Raw genomic sequence first — 21,929 nt, forward strand, 5'->3', positions numbered from 1 at the left:
ACTGGCTTCTCAGCAGCCAATCACCATGATCTTTAATAAAAGTATTACCCTTGAGCTTCCTGAGGTATGGGGGAGGGATGGGGACGCCTGTGCTCTACCTGACATTTAAGAAAAGCAGTTTTCACACACACACAAACACAGGGTTTTTCATAACCACAGAGATGATGACAAACATCTTGTAATAGAGAATGGTTATTATTATCAAGAACAACTACAGTTTCTTTGTGTTTCATAGGTAATGTAGTTATATCAGTGAGTAAAGAAACCTATGAGATTGAAGTTATAATTGACTGTGAAACCTGGAGACAATGTGAATTGAATCAGAAAGTTAGTGATGAAAGGTGAGCCAACACCAAACCTCCAGGTATTGGGTTCTATTGAGACAAATGAGATTATGAATATTTAGGGAAAAATAATGTTTTTCTTTCCCATCTGCCATTCAGCTCAGTACCTAGCTTTCCCCATGAGTGCAGCTTAGAACGACACAGACACACACACACACACACACACACAGAACAATGCAAACTGGTATAGAAGGACAGTCTATTCACTGACAGAATCAGACAGAGGACACCTGCTAGTCTGATACACCCCCCTCCTCTTACTCCCTCCACCGTTCTTTCACTCTCTCTCCCTTTTCTCTCCCTATCCTTCTCTTCTCCCTCCCTCAGTACTTTCCTCTCCCTCCCTCTTTCCCTCCCCCTCCCTCCTTCACAACCTCTCTCTTTCTCACCTCCCTCTATTAAAATTCTACTCCTTGCTCAGCCCCGTCTCTGAGAGTGGGTTAGCCAAGCGTGTCACAGTGAGAACCAGTGAATGTTAATGAACTGTGTGTGTGTGTCAGGGAAGGAGGGAGTATTCTGTGAATATGAGACATTTCAGTTCTTTGAGGGCAGAGCGAGCGGAGAGAGGAAGAGCGGAGAGAGGGAGGAGAGCAGAGAGAGGGAGAACAGAGAGAGGGAGTAGAGCGGAGAGAGGGAGGAGAGCAGAGAGAGGAAGAGCGGAGAGAGGGAGTAGAGCGGAGAGAGTGAGGAGAGCAGAGAGAGGGAGAACGGAGAGAGGGGAGAGAGCGGTGCGAGGGAGGAGAGCGGAGAGAGGGAGGAGAGCGGAGAGAGGGAGGAGAGCGAGAGGAGAGCGGAGAGTGGGAGGAGAGCGGAGAGCGGGAGGAGAGTGGAGAGTGGAGAGAGGGTGGAGAGCGGGAGGAGAGCGGAGAGAGGGAGGAGAGCGGGAGGAGAGCGGAGAGCGGGAGGAGAGCGGAGAGCGGGAGGAGAGTGGAGAGAGGGCGGAGAGTGGAGAGAGGGCGGAGAGCGGGAGGAGAGCGGAGAGAGGGAGGAGAGCGGGAGGAGAGCGGAGAGCGGGAGGAGAGCGGAGAGCGGGAGGAGAGCGGAGAGAGGGCGGAGAGTGGAGAGAGAGAGTACAGCGGGGAGCGGGTGGAGCGGAAAGAGGGAGGAGAGCGGAGAGCGTGAGGAGAGCAGAGAGCGGGAGCGGAGAGCGGGAGGAGAGTGGAGAGAGGGAGGAGAAAGGAGAGCAGAGAGAGGTAGGAGAGCAGAAAGCGGGAGGGGAGTGGAGAGCGGGAGGAGATTGGAGAGCGGGAGGAGAGTGGAGAGAGGGAGGAGAGCGGAGAGAAAAGGAACGAGGCAGTCGGCTGATTCACCACCACCCCATGCACCCATCCCTCCTTTCTCTTTATTGTCTTCTGCTTCAGTGATGGGGTGGTGGAGGTGTGTGGGAAAGGATCCCCCCTCCACACACACACACACACACACACACACAGACTGCTGCTCTTCATCCCTTCCACCTGCCTCCATCTCTCCTCTTTCTCCCAGTGTCATCACTACCTCCACCTGTATCTTATTCCCTCTCACTCCATCCATCCAGCCATCCTTCTTTTTTTCTCTCCAGCCCCCACGCCCTTCTAACCCACACACTCTGTGTCACCACCGTGGTGAAGAAAATGATCAGCCAACAAGCTGGAAGAGGTAGAGGAGAGGAAAAAGAGTGGAGAAAGAGAGGAAGAGTGAGCTCTGTCCATTCAAAATACTCCAGACGTTCCAGTTTCCTCTATGGATTACCCAGAGCCCCATGGACGGATGGAGGAGTGGAGGAGAAAAGAAAAAGACCAATAGAGAAGAGAGAAGAAAGGAATTGCACTCCGGACTGCCAGTCCGTGTGACAGGTATATATATAAAAACTCAAATCATTTCCTAACAACTTCTGCTTCTAAATGTCCCTTTGGCATTTTTCATTTCGGTTTAATCTCTCTCCCTCTCTTTCTCTATCTCTTTTCCCTCCTTCCCTCTCTCCTGTCTCCAGCCCTGCAGGCTGTGTTTGGGACTCTGGCTAATTGTGGAGTATTCTCAGGACTCCAGCAGAGGAACGAGAGAGACCCACTCTATCTTTCTTTTCATTCTAATTAATTCCCCTCTGTGCAGACACTCAAAGAGATTTTCTCTCCTTCCTTCGCTCTCTCTCTCCTTCTCTCCATCCGGCGACTTGAGAGCAGAATAATTGGGAGTGGAGATTGGCTTTTCTGTGCCTCTGCCAGAGGAGTGAACTCTACCAATCCTTCACACACCTGGTTGTGTGCGAGTGTGTGCGTGGATGAGTGTGTGTGGAATCCCTGACTTATCCCTAGGGGCTTTGGGAGGGGGTGTACCACACTAGTGTGAACCGGGCGTGCATGACAGAAAAATGAGAAAAGGAAAGAGGGAGTGAGAGAAAAAGGTAGTACAGTAGAGCACTAATCCGGTAGAAGTATTTCCCTGAGGAGGGGTGTGAGGGGAGAAAAGAAGGAAAGTACTGCTTTCACTTGAAGCCCAACCAGTGATGTGGATGGACAGAGCGAGCAAATAAACGACAAGACAGAGAAGAGGAGAGAAGAGACGAGGAGAAAAGACATCGGCCCCTTCACAACATCAGCAAGTCACCCAGACTGAGAAGAATGCACAAGACAGAAGTCAATTGACAAACAAACAAATGCTCATACTGTCAGCCCCTTCAACCTCTTTGCTTTCTGGTCTGTCTCTCTCTTAGGGCAAAGTGCCAAATACAGACACACATGCACACACGCACACGCACACACACGCACACACAAACACACGCACACACTCACTCACACACAAAAGAACAGAATGAGAGAAACCTGGCTTCGTCTGGGACCCTTTTTTTCAGGATTTTTTGTTTTTAGCACCCATTTATTTTTTCCCTCTTTGCCCTCTTCACACTCCTCCATCTCTCCTCCATCTCTTCACTCTCCTCCATCTCTTCACTCTCCTCCATCTCTCCTCCATCTCTCCTCCATCTCTTCACTCTCCTCCATCTCTCCTCCATCTCTCCTCCATCTCTTCACTCTCCTCCATCTCTTCACTCTCCTCCATCTCTCCTCCATCTCTCCTCCATCTCTACTCCATCTCTTCACTCTCCTCCATCTCTCCTCCATCTCTTCACTCTCCTCCATCTCTCCTCCATCTCTTCACTCTCCTCCATCTCTTCACTCTCCTCCATCTCTTCACTCTCCTCCATCTCTCCTCCATCTCTTCACTCTCCTCCATCTCTTCACTCTCCTCCATCTCTCCTCCATCTCTTCACTCTCCTCCATCTCTCCTCCACCTCTCCTCCATCTCTTCACTCTCCTCCATCTCTCCTCCATCTCTTCACTCTCCTCCATCTCTCCTCTCCATCTCTACTCTCCATCTCTTCACTCTCCTCCATCTCTCCTCCATCTCTTCACTCTCCTCCATCTCTCCTCCATCTCTTCACTCTCCTCCATCTCTTCACTCTCCTCCATCTCTTCACTCTCCTCCATCTCTCCTCCATCTCTTCACTCTCCTCCATCTCTTCACTCTCCTCCATCTCTCCTCCATCTCTCCTCCACCTCTCCTCCATCTCTTCACTCTCCTCCATCTCTCCTCCATCTCTTCACTCTCCTCCATCTCTCCTCTCCATCTCTACTCTCCATCTCTTCACTCTCCTCCATCTCTCCTCCATCTCTTCACTCTCCTCCATCTCTTCACTCTCCTCCATCTCTCCTCCATCTCTTCACTCTCCTCCATCTCTCCTCCATCTCTCCTCCATCTCTACTCCATCTCTCCTCCATCTCTCCTCCATCTCTTCACTCTCCTCCATCTCTCCTCCATCTCTCCTCCATCTCTCCTCCATCTCTACTCCATCTCTTCACTCTCCTCCATCTCTTCACTCTCCTCCATCTCTCCTCCATCTCTTCACTCTCCTCCATCTCTCCTCCATCTCTTCACTCTCGTCCATCTCTTCACTCTCCTCCATCTCTTCACTCTCCTCCATCTCTTCACTCTCCTCCATCTCTCCTCCATCGCTTCACTCTCCTCCATCTCTTCACTCTCCTCCATCTCTCCTCCATCTCTTCACTCTCCTCAATCTCTCCTCTCCCCAATCTCTCCTCTCCTCAATCTCTCCTCTACTCCATCTCTCCTCAATCTCTCCTCTACTCCATCTCTCCTCTCCCCCATCTCTCCTCTACTCCATCTCTCCTCAATCTCTCCTCTACTCAATCTCTTCTCTCCTCCATCTCTCCACTCCTATATCTCCCCTCAATCTCTCCTCTCCTCAATCTCTCCTCTCCTCCATCTCTCCTCAATCTCTCCTCTACTCCATCTTTCCATCTCTCCTCTCCTCCATCTCTCCTCAATCTCTCCTTTACTCCATCTCTCCTCTCCTCCATCTCTCCACATAGGCTATAAGAACACCATATATCTTTCACACAAACCCTTCTCTCTCTCTCTCTCTCTCTCTCTCTCTCTCTCTCTCTATCACTCTTTCCAATCCCCCCTCCTCACACCTCCCTTCTTTTTCTCTTTGCCTGCTGCTCCCTCACTTGCCCGGTCTCATTGTCTTCACACACAGCCGGAGTGTTTTAGTGTGAGTGTGTGTACGGCGTAACCAACCCATTCTGCAGTAGAGCCGCAGAGCACAGGGGGAGCCTGAGGTGAGTACTCACCGATTCTTTCCCATACCAAATCCTCCTCTGTTTGGTGTCACATGAGGACTGTGTTTGTGTGTCGGGCTATTTTTTCTCTGTGTGTCTGGCTGTTTTTTCTCTGTGTGTCTGAGTGCTTGCGTGTGTTTTTGTGTGTGTATGTGTAGTATCAGTAAGAGGAGTGTGTCAAAGGGGTTAATTATGTCAGGTTTCTGTAATCCCCATGGAATGGTATGTTGAGTACGAGATATGACTGTGGTAGACTGGATGTTCAGATATCTCAAGGATCACCCGGTTCCCTGTGCCAATGTGCGGGTATGTGCCAATGTGTGTACGTGCCAATGTTGGTGTGTGTGTTTATGTGTGTGTTTGTGTGTTTATGGAGCCCCAGGGTGAGACTGGCTTGGACTATAATGCTCTGGTTATGAATTACTGACCATGGCTTCAGCCTCACTCCCTGCTATTTCGCATTAAGCATGTAGACACACACACACACACACATCGCATTCCATGGCAGATTTGAGTATTTCCCGGGGGTGAACAGAAATAGATCTAATTCTAAATCAGGACTGAGCAGAGGGCTAGTGCTCAAACTACCCCCATAACACTTGCAGTCCTGCAACACACACACACACAAACACACACACACACACACACACAAACACACACACACACACACACACACACACATTGCAGCTCAGCTGCTGCTGCACAATATCATATTTGATTGTTCACTTTGTGCTTGAATCATTCAGACAGAATGTGCTTTACAAGTTTACATTTGGTGTTTGAGATATCCTAGTGTTTTCAGGAGCTCAGTGAGAGCCTGCTCCTGTAGTCCATCTGAGATCAGGATGAGATCTGAAATCAAAACTAGGATTCAGATGAGGATTAGAACAGGGGATTACCATCTGACTCTGGTTTGGTTTTACAAAGCCACAGATGAACCATCTGGGGGGGGGGGGGGGGGGGGGGGGGGTAAAGGGGGAGAGATTAGGAGAAGCCGTGAAGGCCAGATCCAAACAAACACCTGTTTGTTACAACTAAATGGGATAACGACAAAGGAGTGTAGTGAAGAAGGAGACAGGAGGAGGAGAACAGGAAGAGGAAGTGAAGTGGGAAAGCAAGAAAGGATGAAAAGGGTGAAAGAGAAAAAGGAAAGAAAACAGAGGAGGAAGGGTGCAACCCAGTCTCCAAATAATACACCAACCTGTGGCGTAGCAGCAGTAACAGAATTACACCATGGCTTGACGTTTAATTACACCATGGCTCGACTTGAAATTACACCATGGCTCAACGTTTAATTACACCATGGCTTCCCGTTTAATTACACCATGGCTCAACGTTTAATTACACCATGGCTCAACGTTTAATTACACCATGGCTCAACGTTTAATTACACCATGGCTCAACGTTTAATTACACCATGGCTCAACGTTTAATTACACCATGGCTCAACGTTTAATTACACCATGGCTTGACGTTTAATTACACCATGGCTCAACGTTTAATTACACCATGCCTTGATGTTTAATTACACCATGGCTCAACGTTTAATTACACCATGGCTCAACGTTTAATTACACCATGGCTCAACGTTTAATTACACCATGGCTCAACGTTTAATTACACCATGGCTTGACGTTTAATTACACCATGGCTTGACGTTTAATTACACCTTGGCTCGACGTTTAATTACACCATGGCTGATGTTTAATTACACCATGGCTGACGTTTAATTACACCATGGCTGACGTTTAATTACCTCATGGCTCGAAGTTTAATTACACCATAGCTTGATGTTTAATTACCTCATGGCTCGAAGTTAATTACACCATGGCTTCACGTTTAATTACACCATGGCTTGATGTTTAATTACACCATGGCTTCACGTTTAATTACACCATGGCTCAACGTTTAATTACACCATGGCTCGACGTTTAATTACACAATGGCTGATGTTTAATTACACCATGGCTGACGTTTAATTACACCATGGCTCAACGTTTAATTACACCATGGCTCAACGTTTAATTACGCCATGGCTCGAAGTTTAATTACACCATGGCTTCACGTTTAATTACCTCATGGCTCGAAGTTTAATTACACCATGGCTTCACGTTTAATTACACCATGGCTTCACATTTAATTACACCATGGCTTCACGTTTAATTACACCATGGCTTCACGTTTAATTACCTCATGGCTCGAAGTTTAATTACACCATGGCTTCACGTTTAATTACACCATGGCTTCACGTTTAATTACACCATGGCTTCACGTTTAATTACACCATGGCTTCACGTTTAATCACGCCATGGCTTGACGTTTAATTACACCATGGCTCGACGTTTAATTACACCATGGCTCAACGTTTAATTACACCATGGCTTGATGTTTAATTACACCATGGCTCAACGTTTAATTACACCATGCCTTGATGTTTAATTACACCATGGCTTGATGTTTAATTACACCATGGCTCAACGTTTAATTACACCATGGCTCAACGTTTAATTACACCATGGCTTGATGTTTAATTACACCATGGCTCAACGTTTAATTACACAATGGCTCGACGGTTAATTACTCCATGGCTCAACGTTTAATCACGCCATGGCTCGACGTTTAATTACACCATGGCTCAACGTTTAATTACACCATGGCTTGATGTTTAATTACGCCATGTCTCAACGTTTAATTACACCATGGCTTGATGTTTAATTACGCCATGGCTCGACGTTTAATTACACCATGGCTCAACGTTTAATTACACCATGGCTTGATGTTTAATTACGCCATGGCTTGATGTTTAATTACACCATGGCTCAACGTTTAATTACACCATGCCTTGATGTTTAATTACACCATGGCTTGATGTTTAATTACACCATGGCTCAACGTTTAATTACACCATGGCTTGATGTTTAATTACGCCATGGCTTGATGTTTAATTACACCATGGCTCAACGTTTAATTACACAATGGCTTGATGTTTAATTACACAATGGCTCAACGTTTAATTACACCATGGCTGACGTTTAATTACACCATGGCTCAACGTTTAATTACACCATGGCTTGACGTTTAATTACACCATGCCTTGATGTTTAATTACACCATGGCTTGATGTTTAATTACGCCATGGCTGACGTTTAATTACACCATGGCTCGACGTTTAATTACACAATGGCTTGATGTTTAATTACACCATGGCTCAACGTTTAATTACACAATGGCTTGATGTTTAATTACACCATGGCTCAACGTTTAATTACACCATGGCTCAACGTTTAATTACACAATGGCTTGATGTTTAATTACACCATGGCTTGATGTTTAATTACACCATGGCTCGACGTTTAATTACGCCATGGCTCGACGTTTAATTACACCATGGCTTCCCGTTTAATTACACCATGGCTTCACGTTTAATTACGCCAAGGCTTAACGTTTAATTACACCATGGCTCAACGTTTAATTACGCCATGGCTTCACGTTTAATTACACCATGGCTTCACGTTTAATTACACCATGGCTCGACGTTTAATTACACCATGGCTTCACGTTTAATTACACCATGGCTTCACGTTTAATTACGCCAAGGCTTCACGTTTAATTACACCATGGCTCAACGTTTAATTACGCCATGGCTTCACGTTTAATTACACCATGGCTTCACGTTTAATTACACCATGGCTCAACATTTAATTACACCATGGCTTCACGTTTAATTACCTCATGGCTTGACGTTTAATTACACCATGGCTTCACGTTTAATTACGCCAAGGCTTCACGTTTAATTACACCATGTCTCAACGTTTAATTACACCATGGCTCGACGTTTAATTACGCCATGGCTCAACGTTTAATTACACCATGGCTCAACGTTTAATTACGCCATGGCTCAACGTTTAATTACACCATGGCTCAACGTTTAATTACACCATGGCTCAACGTTTAATTACACCATGGCTTGATGTTTAATTACGCCATGTCTCAACGTTTAATTACACCATGGCTCAACGTTTAATTACACCATGGCTTGATGTTTAATTACGCCATGGCTCAACGTTTAATTACACCATGGCTTCACATTTAATTACGCCATGGCTCGACACCATGTGTTGCCATATCTTAGGTGTTAGTTAAACTCCACAAAAGTGAAACTTCAACTTAAGTTCAGGCATTCATTCCTACTGGTTAAGTTAATGGTTAAGGTTTGGGAAAGGCTTAAAACAAAAACTAAAAAACAAGTGCCTATTATTGGGATTGAACATGTGACCCTCAGAGCCAGAGGCTGTGGCTTAAACTCCCATCCAGTGAATCCTCCACTGTAACCACCAGTCAGGGTTCTTTAGGCCGTGCGTGAGTGAAGTCAAGCCAAAACTCATCCGTTCAAACTCTTCCCTTCTTTCTGTCTCTCATCGCAGCCAGGGAGTGAGCAGAGAGGGAGAGAACGAGGACCAGAGGAAAATCCATTAATTCACACAATTTCTCTCTCTATCACTGCAGCCAGGTAAAGAGAGGGTGGAAGGGGGAGACAAATCTCTGACAGTGTACTGACCGTCTGGGTTTAGTTATTCTCTCTATATGATCAGTATTGATTTCTGCGTCATCTTACACACACACACAGACACACAGACACATCAAGATCCATTTCGAAATCCGATGTTTGTCCAGGTACCCAGCACGTCGGGAGATGCCTTCATAACCGGCCACTAGGGGCAACGGTGAGCACTATTACCATCAAGTAGGCTTGGGTTTTGCTAGGGTGTTGTGGTCAGGCTGGTGTAAACCGTGAGTTTGAGCTCTGAGGATAGCGTGTATAATCCCAGTGATAGGCACTTATTTTTTATTTTACCCTATTCCAAATCTTAACCCTTAACTTGATTTGGAATTGATGCCTAAACTTGATCGTGAAGTTGCTTTTGTTTTAACCCTACCTAAACCTTACATTTTTACTTAACCCTGCGGAATTAATACCTTATCCAGCCGCGAAGAGCAACCCAGGGTATCCAAAGCACCTCAAAAACGTAAAAACCTCAAAGTTTGACATTTAGAGAAACGTGGACAAATGTCAGAATCTAAAATCAAATTGGTCAAACGGTGAGAATTTGTTGCAGACAGACACACGCACACACACACAGTATTAATTTCAGCTCTGTCGATCGTCTCCCCTCCTTCCCTCCCCTCCTCTTCCTCCTTCTCCTCAGGTGAGGGACTGTGTAATATGTTGCAAGGGCAGTGTTGTCACGGATAAAGCTGGTATAGCAGGATGAAATACACACACACACACACGCACCCCCCCCCCACACACACACACACATACACTGGGATGAGATTATAGGTAGCGCTTAGCCCCTCTGCAGGTGCAGCATCAAGATTAATGAGCCGTCATCAGCCAATCAGGTCAGCCGTATTCCAAAAAGCTGCGTGGGCCAGTGCAGGTCAGGGCTGTGTGTGTGTGCACCCTCGCGCGTGTGTGTGTGCACCCTCGCGCGTGTGTGTGTTTGTGGTAGTAGGTGTGTGATTGCGTGGACAAGGTTGCTGTGAGAGATTGAGAGGGAGGATGCCCTGATTAGCAGTGAACTTTTTAAAGTCTCTCCTACTCCTCACTCTGCAAGTGTGTTCCCTCTCCCTCCCTATCTATTTCATCATCTCGCTCAACTTTTTTCTCTCTCTATCCATCTCCATCCCTCTCCCCTCAAGTCCTCATTTGGGGTGCAGAGCAGGTCAGTTCCAGCAGCAGAAGGGTGTGTTAGATGAATTAAACATCAGGTCAGGTAAAGGCCATTTGGAAGACGAAGAGGAATGTTCTATCCGGGGGTGGAGTCTAATGATCTGAACAGTGTGGTTGGTGGCGTGCATGTGTAAGAGGTCAGGAACTACCCGTCCACATCCTTTGTTCACTAATCCTTTCTCTAGCCAGCATTTCTATCCCTCTTTCTTCTTGTTATGTCCATCTCCTCTCCTCTCTTCTCTCGTTCTGCATGGCCCATTGCCACTTCTACTTTGTGAGCAGCTTACAGAGAGCTATCTGGGGCAGGCTGCCCTCTCTCTCCCTCGGTCTAGCTCCCTGGTCTCCTTTTCTCTCTTGTCTTGCCTGCTTGAAGAGATCTATGCTGAGCTGACATCAATTCCTCATTCAATAGTCATTTTCTTTTCCCAGACTCCTCCCTCCCTGTCTTCCCCTGCCTTCCTCACTCACGTCCCTTTCTGAGATTACTGTGACCTTTCTCTCTTTCCCTCTCTTCCCAGACTCAGGTAATCCCTCCAGCCCCATACTTAGCTCAGACACTGGTTGTCTCTCTTTCTGCTCTTTTTACACATTCCTCTCTTAGTTCTTGCCCTTTCCTCTGCGGCTGGTGTCTGGGAGTTGAGCTGAGTGACGGTGACTCTGAGAAAGGGTTGGGTTGATTTATAGCCTCCCAGTCATCCCTGGTATCAGCATCATATGCACTATCCTACCAGCTATAGATTGTGTTGTACATGTTTAGACAGGGTGAGTGAGACAGCTTATAGCTGCTCTGAGGCCCCTTGTATAATACTCTTTGATAGCTTAATCCTCTGTAATTGAGGGTAGAACAGCTCCTGTTCCCTGTGTTTCTTTCCTTTACCCACAAGAGGGAAGAGTTGAGCCAGTCTATGGTGTATGTAGGGTGCAGTTAAATTGTCACTGAATGTAGGAGGGTGCATGTGTGTGTCTAGCACAGAGAGAAAGACCCTGTGTGGATATTTGAATAGGGTCTTTGTTAGCAGGGCTGAGAGACAGTGAGCCGTGAGAGAGACTCGGACACACCGCAATACCTGACACCCCCCCCCCCCCCCCCCCCCCCCCCTCGTCCAAGCAACCCTGGGCCCCCAATCCACACATACACTCTCATCCCGAAATACCTCATCCTGAAATACCTCATCCTGAAATACTTCATCCTGAAATAGCTCATCCTGAAATAGCTCATCCTGAAATAGCTCATCCTGAAATAGCTCATCCTGAAATACCTCATCCTGAAATACCTCATCCTGAAAGCCTGTCCTATAATACTCTTCCCCCTCTCTCTATACCGCCTCTCTACGTCGCTACTTCTTTGGCTCTTCCTCTCTAGATCTGTACCTCCCCCCTCCATCTCTGCCTCCCCGTCTCTCTTTCTGACTTTGTGTTTGAACAACTGAAACTGTTTCCTTGTTCCTGGCCCTCTGCTTTATCTGACCAGGAGGAGGGGAGAAGGGGGGCTGTTGACTTACCTGTGGCTAATACACAGGGAGCACTGTGTGTGAGAAGAGAGGGGGTGGGAGAAAAAGGGGAGGGAGGGAGATAGATAGAGCAAAAACAGGTGCATACACATGGATGGGTTCAGGCTAGCAGATATCAGAAATGGAGACCCATTGATGTTTTATTGAGTAGTCTCAACAAAATGAACATAGGTTCATGGAAGAATGGGAATGCAAACTCTCAGACAGTCACAATACTTCCTTTACCATCTCCTGTAGAAGAACATGGAGAATAAGGGTGAGTACAGCATGAGATATGGAGAGGTAGAGGAGAGGGTGTGGTCTGTTACGTTAGTATTTTCAGTTGCATTGACTGATTGGCTTATGGAATGTGGGGCTTTGAGTATGAATCCGATGGTAGATTTAGTGTGCAGAAGACATCATGCTATGGGTGTATTATCTGTGGTGTGTTGCAATGCTTTGAGTGGCTGAGGCAGCGAGTAGGGAAAGCAGTGAAATACATACATCTCACTCCTCTGCTCCCCCTTGCCTCTTCCTACCTATATATCCTCGTTTCATCTCCTATTCTCTCTCCGAACCTACCCTCTATCTCCCTCTCCTTGCCTCTCCCTACCTATATATCCTCGTTTCATCTCCTATTCTCTCTCCGAACCTCCCCTCTATCTCCCTCTCCTTTCCTCTCCCTTCTCCGTGCTTCTGTCTTTGAAATTCTGTTGTGGTTTATTCATTGAGTAGTGAGTTATACCAAAATGCTTATTGTTCTGATATAGAGTTAGGAGATATACCAAGATACTTATTGTTCTGTTGTAGTTTTACCATATAGTAGAGTTAGGAGATATACCAAGATACTTATTGTTCTGTTGTAGTTTTACCATATAGTAGAGTTAGGAGTTATACCAAGATACTTATTGTTCTGTTCAGAGGATTGTCTTAACTCATGTCATTAGAAGAAGAATGGCGATATCGTCTCTTTTCATCTAGAATTGATGACGGCACAACAACCCATACTGTTTATGACGCAGCATATAGAACTTATTGTAATCATAACTAATGGTAGATCCCGGTTGGATGTCGTTGGCTTAGGGGAACACAGGGACAGCATTGTCTCTTTGCAAGGAGGAGGGTGGCTTCAACAAGGGAACGTTTCGATGCGCGTGAGTGTGAGTGCGTGCGCGTTTGTGCGTGGAGGGGGTTTGAGTTAACAAGAGACTGAAGTAATCTCAGAGTTCTCTAAAGTGATGAAACTGGTCGGAATGTGTCTGGAAGACAGGACATCACATTTGATCCTAATGTGTCACTGGAGTTATTTGTGGACTGTGGGGGATGACTCATAACACTCTACAACCCCTCCCCTCTGCTAACCTCCCCATCTTGTCACCCCCTCACTTCAATTCCCTCTCCCCTTTTCTATTCCCTTCTCCCCCCCCTCCCTTCACCTGCTTCTTCTTTCTCCGGGGGCGAAGATCGTTAGGTGTCTTATCTAAAGGTCTTTACATCACAGCCCTGTTATCACTGCAGCCAGGGCGCCTCTCGCTTCTCTCCTCCCTCCGCAGAAAATACATTGAACTGAGGAAGGGAGAAATGGAGGGATGGAGAGATGAAAGAAAGTGGGGCGGAGAGGTTCGACCTGTCTGGACAGCCTCCTTTCCTTGTTTGTTTTGGTGAACATGGAAGCGGGCATTGACGCAGGCTGGAACAATGTAATCAATCCAATCCAGAACGGGGTCTGGAAATAGTGACTAATAACCGCACACACACGCAGAAACAGACACATACACTTATCACTGCTGTCACGTGTGTGTAGTGGACTCAGGCAACAGAGTCTGGTTTATATCTGTGAGTGTGTTTACTGTATATAAATGTAGAATAAGCTAATACGCTTTCCGTATTCCGTCAAACTTGCCTGGCTGTTGACCATAGGGATCAGCTCTAGGATTATGTCACTCAAAGCCAAGACCTCGGCTTATCAGCACTCACACACACACAGAGAAATGGTACGTAATTCAAACCTGTTCCCACCACAAACACATTATTTGATTATAGCTCTCTCTACCTCTCCTTTTACTATCTGTTTCTGTCTCACCTTCTTACCCTCTATCATTCTTAACTTCCATCATCCCTCTTCTCTCTCAGTCTCTCTCTCTTAACCCCTTTCAGTTTTAGGTAATGATATTTCAGGTCTTCCTTCATTCCTTCATTCCCTCTCTCTGTCCCTTCTCTCCCCTCTACTCGCTCTATCCCTCTCTTTGTCCCTCCTCTCTCCACTCTACTCCCTCTATCCCTCTCTTTGTCCCTTCTCTCTCCCCTCTACTCACTCTATCCCTCTCTTTGTCCCTCCTCTCTCCAATACCTCTATCCCTCTCTCTGTCCCTGATCTCTCCCATCTACTCCATCTATCCCTCTCTCTGTCCCTCATCTCTCCCCTCTACTCCCTATATCCCTCTCTTTGTCCCTCCTCTCTCTCCAATACCTCTATCCCTCTCTCTGTCCCTCCTCTCTCCCCTCTACTCACTCTATCCCTCTCTTTGTCCCTCCTCTCTCTCCAATACCTCTATCCCTCTCTCTGTCCCTCCTCTCTCCCATCTACTCCCTCTATCCCTCTCTCTGTCCCTCCTCTCTCCCATCTACTCCCTATATCCCTCTCTTTGTCCCTCCTCTCTCTCCAATACCTCTATCCCTCTCTTTGTCCCTCCTCTCTCCCCTCTACCCCCTCTCTCCATCCTTCCGCTCTCCCCTCTACTCCCTCGATCCCTCTCTCCATCCTTCCTCTCTCCCCTCTACTCCCTCTATCCTTCTCTTTGTCCCTCCTCTCTCCCCTCTACTCCATCTATCCCATATACCCCTCTGAAACTCTAGGAGCTCTTAAACTACAAAACAGCTCGTTGTTCTGTGGGATCAACTTTCAGAATGAATAACCAAACTATGTTTATAGTGTGTGTGCATATGTGGTATTACCTCTCCTAGGCCACTGATTGTTGACTTGTCCATATCCAACCAGTTAATAATGTAGAGGCTGTTTTTACTCTCTCATCTTCTGCAACATAGCACCAATAATGACCTCCTCGAAACAAGATGGAAGGAGAAGACGATGACTCACACAGTGAGAAGACGATGACTCACACAGTGAGAAGACGATGACTCACACAGTGAGAAGATGATGACTCACACAGTGAGAAGACGATGACTCACACAGTGAGAAGACGATGACTCACACAGTGAGAAGACGAGAGGATAGAGGAGAGGGCAGGGGGATACTCTGAGTTGCTATTCATTTCATGAGAAGGAATTCCCCTTGACCACGCCGACAAATTGGGGAAACAAACATTTGTTCTCATCCATTATAAAAGAGCCAGCTTCGTTCTCGATTTTTGTTATTCAGAAATAACAAAGCATACCGAAAGGCTGCTGTGTTGTTCAATGTACCAGGTCAAAACTCCCGACCTACGGTTCGCAATGTTCCAACATAGGGAAATAAAGCCTGAGAGAAGAGCCCTGTGGCTTCAGGCTATTCGTGTGGAAGAGTGGGAAATTGTGGGGACCCGGTGTCCAAGTAGACTATGTGTGTGGGAAACATTTAATCACAGGTTAGACATTTAACTCATTTAGTATAGTCAGTTTGGAGCTCCACTCACAACCTGTAGCTTTATAGTCCATTTGGAGCTCCACTCACAACCTGTAGCTTTATAGTCCGTTTGGAGCTCCACTCACAACCTGTAGCTTTATAGTCCGTTTGGAGCTCCACTCACAACCTGTAGCTTTATAGTCCGTTTGGAGATCCACTCACAACCTGTAGCTTTATAGTCCGTTTGGAGCTCCACTCACAACCTGTAGCTTTATAGTCCACTCACAACCTGTAGCTTTATAGTCCACTCACAACCTGTAGCTTTATAGTCCGTTTGGAGCTCCACTCACAACCTGTAGCTTTATAGTCCGTTTGGAGCTCCACTCACAACCTGTAGCTTTATAGTCCACTCACAACCTGTAGCTTTATAGTCCACTCACAACCTGTAGCTTTATAGTCCGTTTGGAGCTCCACTCACAACCTGTAGCTTTATAGTCCGTTTGGAGCTCCACTCACAACCTGTAGCTTTATAATCCACTCACAACCTGTAGCTTTATAGTCAGTTTGGAGCTCCACTCACAACCTGTAGCTTTATAGTCTGTTTGGAGCTCCACTCACAACCTGTAGCTTTATAGTCCGTTTGGAGCTCCACTCACAACCTGTAGCTTTATAGTCCGTTTGGAGCTCCACTCACAACCTGTAGCTTTATAATCCGTTTGGAGCTCCACTCACAACCTGTAGCTTTATAGTCCGTTTGGAGCTCCACTCACAACCTGTAGCTTTATAATCCACTCACAACCTGTAGCTTTATAGTCAGTTTGGAGCTCCACTCACAACCTGTAGCTTTATAGTCTGTTTGGAGCTCCACTCACAACCTGTAGCTTTATAGTCCGTTTGGAGCTCCACTCACAACCTGTAGCTTTATAATCCGTTTGGAGCTCCACTCACAACCTGTAGCTTTATAATCCGTTTGGAGCTCCACTCACAACCTGTAGATTTATAGTCCGTTTGGAGCTCCACTCACAACCTGTAGCTTTATAGTACATTTGGAGCTCCACTCACAACCTGTAGCTTTATAGGCCACTCACAACCTGTAGCTTTATAGTCCACTCACAACCTGTAGCTTTATAGTCCGTTTGGAGCTCCACTCACAACCTGTAGCTTTATAGTCAGTTTGGAGCTCCACTCACAACCTGTAGCTTTATAGTCTGTTTGGAGATCCACTCACAACCTGTAGCTTTATAATCCGTTTGGAGCTCCACTCACAACCTGTAGCTTTATAGTCTGTTTGGAGCTCCACTCACAACCTGTAGCTTTATAGTCCGTTTGGAGCTCCACTCACAACCTGTAGCTTTATAGTCCACTCACAACCTGTAGCTTTATAGTCCGTTTGGAGCTCCACTCACAACCTGTAGCTTTATAGTCAGTTTGGAGCTCCACTCACAACCTGTAGCTTTATAGTCTGTTTGGAGATCCACTCACAACCTGTAGCTTTATAATCCGTTTGGAGCTCCACTCACAACCTGTAGCTTTATAGTCTGTTTGGAGCTCCACTCACAACCTGTAGCTTTATAGTCCGTTTGGAGCTCCACTCACAACCTGTAGCTTTATAGTCAGTTTGGAGCTCCACTCACAACCTGTAGCTTTATAGTCAGTTTGGAGCTCCACTCACAACCTGTAGCTTTATAGTCCACTCACAACCTGTAGCTTTACACTCTGTTGGTTTGTGTTGTTGGTCTTGGCAAGCTTCATGTCCTGGTTGGTAGTTACTGTAGCTAGCACTCATGTGGCTAACTTTAGCACCGTGATGAAAAGGCTCATGAGGGAAGCCCTACAATAATAGGTTTTTCTAACTAGTGAGAATGCAAGGTTGAAAAGTCATCTTTAGACATTTTGTACTTTTCTTAAATGTAGTTTTGTAATTGACTAAACAAGAAGACAACAAGACAATTGAGTTTGAAAAAGGTCAAGTTTTTGCTGTGAGCCAATTGGGAAACCAAGGTAACCATGGGTTGTTTTCTCCACAGACGGGCAGGGCCGCAACGTTCCATTTAATACTTACTGGGACTATACATTGGCAAGTGGATAAGAGGAGAAGGGTGGGAGGAGAGGAAAGGGGAGCATGAGAGATGGAGAGTGAAGAAGAAGAAGATGAAGAAGAGATAGGCATAATGCATTTGCAGGATTATATCATGATGTCAGAGCTAAAATGGAGTTGAAGATTAAAGAGTGCCCATAGCAGAGGGCTTCATGTACAAATGATAGTATGAAATAAATGATTGTATGGTCAGAATAAAGATGGAGCATTGGATACAGCAGTAAGGCTACTGACTGAGATGAAGGGCATTGGAGTTGACGGAGTGGAAGAGAGTGGTGGATGTGATAGACTGGTGTTCCAGTATTACTGTAACTCCCTGCTGTCAGACAAGCTGAAAGTGTTAAAGTCAACGAGAGTGAGAAGGCTACACACACACAGTTATATCGACAGAAACGCTAAGGTTGAGAGGAGAGGATGCTCACAAGTACTCAGACACTAAAACAAATATACAGTCACACGTCTATATGGGGGTTGGGGAGTTGATGGTCTCTGTGACAAACTCGCTGCTGTTTTCTATGGCTTTCTATTCCTATGTGATTTTCTCTACTGTCACGTAGGGTCCAAAGCCATTGGGTACAGAGTGGAACATCTGCTAAAGAAAGAGGAGAGCAATGGGGTCTTCAGGGCTTGAGGAAGAAGAGGTTTTAACTAATCTGCAGCATAACTCAACACACACTTCAATCTCCTCTTTGTGCCAGACTGGGTTCGAACGCCTTTCGTTTCATTTTCCTCTATTTATTCATCTGTATGAATTACATTTGAATGAATAAATTAATTTTATTTTTGTGTCAAATCGCCAGTTGGCAACCCATCCCTTATGGGATTAATTGACACATAAACAAACATTGCAATAATTCACTGTGATCATTCAGTGATAATACTTCTTCCAGTGCATATATACATGTTTATTTATTTGTATTATTTTTACTGCTCTAGGGTTATAATCATTGCATACTTACTTACCATGCACCTTACTTACTATTACGTATTCATTTATTTTTCACTGTTTATGCGGTGCGCAGTGCACAGAATACCGGAAGAATGATCACAGTCAATTATTGTAATGTTTGTTTATGTGTCAATTAATCCAGATCGGGATGGGTTGTCAACTGATGATTTGACATGAAAATAAAATGTCATGCCTTGAGGTGTCTTCTGTAAGCAGCCCAAGCTCAGGCTCAGAATGAACTGGCCCAGTATGAGACAGGTTGAACAGAGCAACACTTTCCTACAACACACACAAACAAAAAACACACATACACTCCCTAATGGACACTTGTTCATGCTGACTCAGGTTGGTATCTAATGAAGCTCTCAATTGTACCACCTGTCTCTTAATCTCACAGTAGCATGTGATTGGCTAATGGCAGAGAGGAAGATCTGTGACTGTTAGTCCATATGGGAGAGAAAGATTCAAATGACCACAAAGGTGTGTTAAAGTATTCTCCAGCCAGGCATATCTGTGGGCTCCTGACAACTGTCTTTTCTGACAAACCAAAGATTGCACCTCAATTGTAAAATAGATAGACTGTAGCTGACAATCAAGCAAACTAATGTGTGTGCTGCATATCACTTGTATATCACATTGAATATTCTTTCTGCCTCAGCTGGACTGTAATCTGTCATAATACATTATTTCAGGTGTAATAACTCCTGATGCTAGTCAGTTCCGTCCTGTAATGCTGTAGGGAGAGTCTGATAAGAAATGAGCTTGTGTGTGTGTGTGTGTGTGTGTGTGTGTGTGTGTGTGTGTGTTTGTTTGTTTTGTGTGTTTTAGGCTAGTTATGGGCTGAGATATCGATTGGCACAGAAACTTTCTCTCCATTAAGTTTCCCACACAAAATATCAGGAATCTATTAACCTCAAACATTCTAACGTTCTCACACCTCAACATCCCCTTGAAAAGTTTCAGTTTAGCTTCAATTTTAATCATTTCTGAAGTGTTCTTTTGCCTGCTGGATAAGAAGTTTGCCTACTTGTGCAGCAGTATTTACTGACATAAAAAGTGGATTATACTTTAACACCTTGTCTCTGTTTCTCTCTGCAGTTATTACATGTCTTAGTCAGACCACGCCCCAGTTCACCTTCACCTGTTTTTGGAGTCTGCACGGCTTCTGTCGGAACAGGATGAGATGCAGGAGAAACGGAGGGATCAGGAGACTGAGGTGTGAAGGAAGCCTGGAGCGACTTCACCCTCTTCTTCATTCTCTCAGAGACTCTGGCCACGATTGTGACGGCATTCTAATTTCTACATCCAGATCCTTTTCTTCACGCTGTGGTGCGTCTCTCCTCCACCTGCAGCAGCTGTTCAATCAGCAGCTTCACTGGAGTGCATAGGTAGAGGTCAAAGCTCAAAACTCAAAACTAACGTTCTTTACAATCTCCTACACCACGGAAACACACGTGCACACACACACGTGCACACACACACACACATGAATTAAAGTCCTGTGTAGGTCTATAAATGCCAGTGGGGTGTAGGGACACCTATCACCTGTTTATGATGAAAGTAGTGAATGTGATTGTGTGTGCACTGAGACTTCATTGCAGCTGGACCACAGAGAGTTGCAGGACTGCACCTACCAGTTAAGATAAGCATATGCTGCAGAATGAATGCCCTTTACACGCACATGCACGCAAACACACACACACGCAGGTCTCATTAGCCTGTGTAATTATGCATGGCACGTCCAGTTGGCCAGTGGAGAAGTAATTAACCTTTTCCAGCAGGAAACAGCAATCTGGGCGTCTGACACACTCACATGCACGCACACACGTCTGGTGTCACGGAAATAAAGTGTCAAAGACAGCGGCTGGCATTCAATGATAATCCCCTCACGCATATTTCCATCCAAGGCTTAAAACACTAATAATGCCAAATTACCTCTCCTCTCCCTTTATCTTCCCTCCTTTCTCTTTCTCCCTCTTCTTGTCCCCAAGTCCTTCTCTGTCTTTCTCCCTCCCTCCCTCCCTCCCTCCCTCCCTCCCTCCCTCCCTCCCTCCCTCCCTCCCTCCCTGTCTGTCTGTCTGGCTACCAAACCTCTTTCTTTCTCTCTCATCTCCCATCTGTCTGTCTCTCTCTCTCTCTCTCTCTCATCTGTCTGTCTCTCTCTCTCTCTCGTTTGTCTGTCTGTCTGTCTGTCTGTCTGTCTCTGGCTACGAAACCTCTTTTCTCCACCACTCTCCCTGTCTCCCTCTCCTTTCTCCCCTCTCTCAATCAATTTGCCCACATCCCTCTCTCTCCTGCTCTTTATCTCACAGTAAAACACATGTTCTCTGGGCAGTGAGCATGGCCTTACCTGGCTGGCAGCACCCATAGATTAACACCAGCATTCTGACTCTCACTCAGGGAGCCCTCTCGCCAAGACCACAAAAGCTGCTTTACAGTTGAAGGAGTAGGATGCCTGTGTGTGTGTGTGTGTGTGTGTGTGTGTGTGTGTGTGTGTGTGTGTGTGTGTGTGTGTGTGTGTGTGTGTGTGTTTATAAGAATAGATTAAGCGATAGGGTTGATTGTGTATTTACCCATTCCACCATTGAGGGAAAGTGAAATGGTAACACAAAGCCATTTCACAGAGATGAGCAGATATGAGTCACCATGCTACAGAAAGACTTTTCAACCAGAAAGAGAGGGAGAGGGGGAGAGAGAGAACAGTTAATGAGAGAGGGATGGAAATGGAAGAGGGAGCTAATACTCGGCAGTCATGCTAATTGGCTACATTTGCTAACTCTCTGAGGCGAGAGGATCCCGGCATTACATTTGTTTAATGCTCCCTCCATCACGTTAAAGAAAGGATTCGCTTGAATAATGAAGAGGAGCTGAAATGAATAACAGTTTGTTATTATCTGTGGGAGGGTTGTTTTTCACCTGAGTGACTATGTGTAGACTTCTATGGATCATATCCATGCTCACCGAGCCTTACTCAAGGACAAACAGCTAAAAATAGAGAGGAGTACGCGACCACTATAATAGCAGGAGCGAAGGAAGGAAGGGAGAGGGAGAGAGAACGAGTGCTGTCAGATTAGATTCGGGTCAGAAAAGATGGGAAGAGCAAGTGAGGCAGAGGGTGTTTCACACGGAGGAGATT

At 45.8% G+C, this 21,929-nt stretch overlaps 1 long non-coding RNA gene across 1 annotated transcript; it reads left to right on the plus strand.

Annotated features, from left to right (window-relative positions):
* Positions 1-1,500: 1,500 nt before the first annotated feature.
* LOC110494389 lies at positions 1,501-20,836 on the plus strand. Its single transcript, XR_002469269.2, has 3 exons — positions 1,501-2,176; positions 4,879-4,960; positions 19,892-20,836. It is a non-coding gene; the product is annotated as an uncharacterized LOC110494389 (long non-coding RNA).
* The last annotated feature ends 1,093 nt before the right edge of the window (positions 20,837-21,929 follow it).

Source organism: Oncorhynchus mykiss, chromosome 17, assembly GCF_013265735.2.
Source record: "Oncorhynchus mykiss isolate Arlee chromosome 17, USDA_OmykA_1.1, whole genome shotgun sequence".
NCBI lineage: Eukaryota > Metazoa > Chordata > Actinopteri > Salmoniformes > Salmonidae > Oncorhynchus > Oncorhynchus mykiss.